The following is a 5,776-nucleotide window of genomic DNA, read 5'->3' on the forward strand; positions in this document are numbered from 1 at the left end:
GGCTGAAAATTTGCACAAGTTGACCAAAAATCATTTGAAATTGTCTGTTGTCTGTGATGATCATATAATTGTAGTGGAACGATGGACAAGTAGAGGGCCCTTGTAATATGTACTAGCACTTGTACCTATAGGTTCAAGGTTACACCAATTGTTAAACCATAAGCATCTGGATGTAACTATCAATATTCTAGAAGATTGTAATTGGCTACTTACATTTAAAACATTATGTTAAACACTTTATTTTTACATCAAAACATTACATCAAATAGTAGGCATTGGCATGCATCTTCTACATTATATAATATCATGCAATGGTTCACATGTTGTGTACACTTGTAAATCCTACATTTGTAACTATTGTGCACTTGTTGATACAAATATGGGAAAATTTATATGTCATTTGAACTTTGTATCTATTAATTTGTCAAAAATTTTAACAACCATTCTAGAAAATCCTATTTATGCCTATTATGTCATCATTGTACTCCATGCAATGACAATCTCTTGAGGCTGTCTATGAAACAATTTAATGCATTGTTCATAAATGCTTTGCAAAATATGCTATATTTTATTTGCATTCTATGCACATCACAAATTTTTTCATAGTACTTCTTGCAATGACATGACCTTGAGCTATTCTGGGAATCAACTTGCATGGAGGCATGTGTATGATTCTATTTCATTAACATAAAGAATGACTCAATTCATTTGTTTATTTTTTTAGGTGGTTTTCTTTCTATGGAGTGGACTATGTATACGTCCAGGGAGATAGAGGAATTAAAATAAACTCTCTTCCTCCAATGGGATTCCTATGTCACCTACCCAAACTAGGATACTCTAATGTACAATTAGAAAATGATGACCAATGTTGCTAATCTCTTAATAAAATTAATAAAATATTAGCACATGCAATTCTAGGACTTGTCTTTTACAAGGAGATTCATAATAAGTGTCTTATATGATACCCACTATTATGATAAGGGAGACCCACAAACTCTGACTCAAGAATTCAACCAATTCTAACAACTAACACTTTGCAAGATTCAACAAATTCATTATTCCCAATTGTCAAAGATGGAAAACTGCCAAGAAAAGTAGATAAAGCATTAAATACTACATTTTGTATATAATATTTTTAAAAATATTGAGTATTGCTACATGCAAGTAATAGAAAGAAATGATGAAGTATGAAACAACAACTCCTCGCCACAATGGAACCCTTGATAGTCTCTCTAGTTTGGAAGGTCTAGTGGCTTGAATTTCTAGCACCACATTGTGCCAAGCATAAGCAAACATCATGTCTCCCAAAGCATTAAATACAATATTTGTAGTGGACGAGCTTTGTATACCATAGTCCACATCTACCACTTTCCCCTGATGGACTGAGGCTCTGCAAGAAATCATGGCATAGCTACATAATCCAATTTTCATGGAGTCAATAGAATTTTCTATGCATTTGAATTAAGCCATCAAAGAATTAATCACAAAGATTTACCTAAGAGAAATTATTGTTGCATATAGGGAATTTCTAGCCATTGAATCAAAAGTGGACAGTTGTGCTAGAACAAAGTGAGCTAAACCAAAAATTGCAATAAAGTATGACACTTTGGTTTCCTTGCAAGTTATAAAAATAAGATCAAGAAGCCTCTCTAGAGCTCTCCCCCCAACAACCATATAGATAATGTCTTCTCCCACTTCTACTATTAATTGACATGGAAAAAATATCTATAAACCAAGCTTTTCTCCAAAGGCATGATGTCCAAGTTCATGATATCTATCAAAACATTTTCATAGAACCAACTTATGCATTTCAATCATTTGCCAGAGTGTGTATAGGGTAATTATCCAAGATAGCACAAGCACACCAACTCTTGGACCCCTATAAAATAAACCACACTATTTAGAAATTAAGCACACTGGTAAAATCAAGCATATAGCATATGAAGTATTCCCATCATAGTTCATAGATTATCTTCCTTGGAGATTTGATTTAGTGCTTCTTTCATTTTCTAGACATTTGTTCCCTTACCTTTCCACATTGTCAACCTCTATCAAAAGTTACTAGAAAATGTCAATACCTTGCATTTAATGTGATCAAGTGGATTTTGTCAAACTCTCTTCTTGGTATGCCAGTACAAAACTTGTATCTCAAGTCATTACTTCTCAAAATTGTCCTCCTACTAGCAAGAGTACAGAGTAACATATGACTCCAATTCAAACAAATAAATGTTGTCCATTGAACCATTGATTTCAATAAATGATGGTCATTATTTCTCACAAAACATTGTCAATTTTTACTTATGTAAATTTTTTATAGTAAAGGAGAAATCTTACCACTACAACCACCTAAGAATGGTCATCTATACTAGCCCCCCCTCTTTATCAATTTTGCATAATTTATCTATCACTTATCTTTGATCAAATCATTAGTCATTCATACATCTTAGGTCTCTAAACAAGAAATGTTGAATTTAAACATAATTCAACATTTCAAATTGGAATGCAATGCAGTGAAAGTCTTTCTAGTAATCCTTACTTGGTTATTGTTGCAAGAGAATGCACTCATGGGTTAGCACTCAATCATTTTTTGGGTGTCATTTACCACTCTCATAAGTTCATCATGTAGGTTTAGTCCCACAATTCATAGTGCTACCTTACTTTTATAAATGATGAGATCAATTGTGCAATTAGTGTCCTTGTGTTGATGTTGAACATGCCAATTGTTAAAGGATGTCATAAAAGAGTTTGGACAATCTAATTTATGAAAATGGTGGAGCATATAAAAGTGATAACCAATTTAACCCATATACCAGAGTTAGTATTGTGGTAGTTGGCTTTGTGTTAGAGGGAAATTACGAGAACATTTTCTAGAACCCATATTGTGTTCATGCACTAAACACATTATAGAGATAGATTGGATGAAGACTATAATGATGAGTTGAAGACATGTAAATCTTACAACCATCATGCCTCATTTTCTCAAGATTTCTCAAAGAAATTTCTTGAGCTCTCATTGTTAAAAGATACTAAGGCACAATAGCCTATATAGTTAATAGTGGCTAATCTAGAGTGGTGTACATGGTGAAAGGCAAAGAACAACCCAAGGAAAAATGTGCAATAAGAGATCCTTTACAATAGCTGGTGGGGTTGGCAATGAACTAAGAAATTGTTAAAATTACTATGAATTGTCAATTTTTTATTTTCTAACTTGCAAATTATGTTCATCCTTTTTAAAAGTAGGCACTATGTTATTTCATTTTTAATCCTTTTTGAAATTTTAATTTTTGGTAATTGTTTATGGATATGTTTACCCATTCATGCCACTTGTCATGTAACTTGCAAGATATGATGATACAAAATGCCCTAACCCTCAAAAGATATATAATATATTTGATTGCAAGCTTGGGCAAATAAAGCACACCATTCATGGCAAGTATCCTCATTTAATATTTTATAATGAGTATATTAGGCTCATTATGATGGAATTGCGCTTCATATGGGAGCCAAGGTTTTAAAACCCAATCAGTATGTAACAAGGATTATAATCAAGATGTGAAAAAAGAGTTCATTAAGACTCTCCAAAAGATATTTACTAAATAGGACTCCAATTTAATTTGAAAACATGTCTAGACTATTTCAATCTTCACAATCCAACATTTCACATATAGAACTACATTAGCTCAAACTAACCATTTTCGCTAATCAATGTGGCACAAAAAAATGCACCAAAGTTGAAGATACTTGTCACTTGCTTACTCTCATAAGTTGTTAGTTCCTTCATTGTAGAGACAAATAAATTCACATCTAGCTTAATCCAATCAATCAAATGCAATAGGTTTACCTCTCAACAAGTAAGAAATTGGTGGTCATGCATCATGATTTGCAACTTAATGATCAATGAAGGCCTAATTGACTTGAATATCATCACACTACAATTGCAATTTGATATGTTGATCCCAAAAGTAAATGTAGAGGCAAACAAGGGTTAGGTTGGGGTTCTAGTAGATGGGGTAGCCACCTGTAATGGCAATGACCTAAAATTCAAACTTTTGATGCAATGTTGTTAAGGGCACACAATTTTTCTACATTTTTATCACTTTAGTTATAACTTGTAGCTTTAAAGCATTTTGTTGTAATTTGTGTATAATATATATGCACATTGACAATGTAAGTAAATATTTTTTTGTTAATTTGCTAGTCAACTCTCATATGAAAGCAATTCAATTTTGTTATATGATGTTTAAAGCCTTATTAATATTATCATATGAATATTTTAAATTCCCGATGCCTTTAAATTTGCCCTTTTTTTGATATACCCATTACTGCTTTTGAAAGATGGCCCTAAAAAAAATCTGATCCAGACGTATATCCCCTGCCTTCCCCACCCTAAAATGTTGGTGTAACATAGAATAAAACTGGTGCAACCTCAACTCAGCTTGTGAATAGAGAAATAATCCTCTGGCAAGCTGGAACCTCTGTCGTAACTTGTAAGGAAATTTTTTAATTCCAAACAACCAACTCGATTATCCAATATCTTCCTCAATATTCATGAGAAGCACAATTAGAACCAATATCTATATTATCTTCAAATATTTATTCAAACTGAAAATATTGTAATTGACTTCCAAAGGGCCTATTTGTTCTTCACTAAACAGATTAGCCATGAATGCCCACATATTATTTTCATTAAATTCTCTCTGTGTACAAGAGTCAATCCACACGTCTTATGTTTCACAGCCTTGTAGCCACTGAAACATTTATACAGAACCTACGTTGCGGCTTGTTCATGTTACAATCCAACAATGCTATAAATTAGTTTGATGTTCCTAAAAAAATAATCGGTAATAGTTTGGTGTGATTAATATTTAACTTTTAGATGAGATTCACTAGACTGGTTACAAAGACCAAATATGAAATTTGATGTGTAGCTGGTAGAACAGAACTTACATGTAGGAAGAAAGACTTATTATTTAGTATTTAGGCTTTACTATTTGGTGCAATTTTAGTGGTAGAAAAATGTTTACACATCTTCGTGCTAGTTAAAAAAGAATAGCTTCAGTTTGAAAGAATTGTCATTAAGAAGCCAGATTAGTATGGATAACATATTAAAACTAAGAGCGTCGCTATGTTACTAAGTTTTTAATAGGAGTTATCTACTCAATGACTTCATTAACAATGGTTAACCCTTTGCAGTACTGTCAGTCTCAAAACTTCAGGATTTACATTACAGCTTGAAGTACACTTGAACATCCAATTACAAAAACTACACAAGATAACCCGCCCCAACCTGGGAACCTCAATCTCCATCCCAAGAACCTTGTCTGCCCCTAAATCATTCCTCACAAAGAGCTCCACCATGATCCTTGGACTCATAGTCACAATACACCTTTTCCAACTCCTGCCAGGTCTCCGGATGCACACCCTCTGCATAAAATTTAGGCAAAACAGCCCTGGATGCCAATTCAATGTCTGGGATCTCGAGCCCGACAAAGTAAATGAAAATTAGCATTTGAATCCTAGCTGCCTCAGCTTACACAAACCAAATCGAAGGCGTGGAGGCCAAAAGAATCAAGCTACAAAACAAGCTCCTACCCTCCATAGCCACAAGCATGAAGCAAGGGAAAGAGCTGCTCGATCCAAGCATGGTGCCATCCAAATCTGCAGCCACGCAGCAGTGAATTGTCTTAATAGGTTGATCACCACACTTAGATTACAAACTTTGATTCTATTCCAAAATCCTCCACCTTCTTTTAACATGTCCCTTATTACTGGTGAT

General features: G+C 33.6%; 1 pseudogene; it reads right to left on the reverse strand.

Moving 5' to 3' along the window:
- Positions 1-1,113: 1,113 nt before the first annotated feature.
- LOC149532956 (lysine histidine transporter 2 pseudogene) lies at positions 1,114-5,358 on the reverse strand (annotated as a pseudogene).
- Between the last annotated feature and the right edge of the window lie 418 nt (positions 5,359-5,776).

Source organism: Cupressus sempervirens, chromosome 10 (assembly GCF_028749045.1).
Source record: "Cupressus sempervirens isolate cs-2001-9-10 chromosome 10, ASM2874904v1, whole genome shotgun sequence".
NCBI lineage: Eukaryota > Viridiplantae > Streptophyta > Pinopsida > Cupressales > Cupressaceae > Cupressus > Cupressus sempervirens.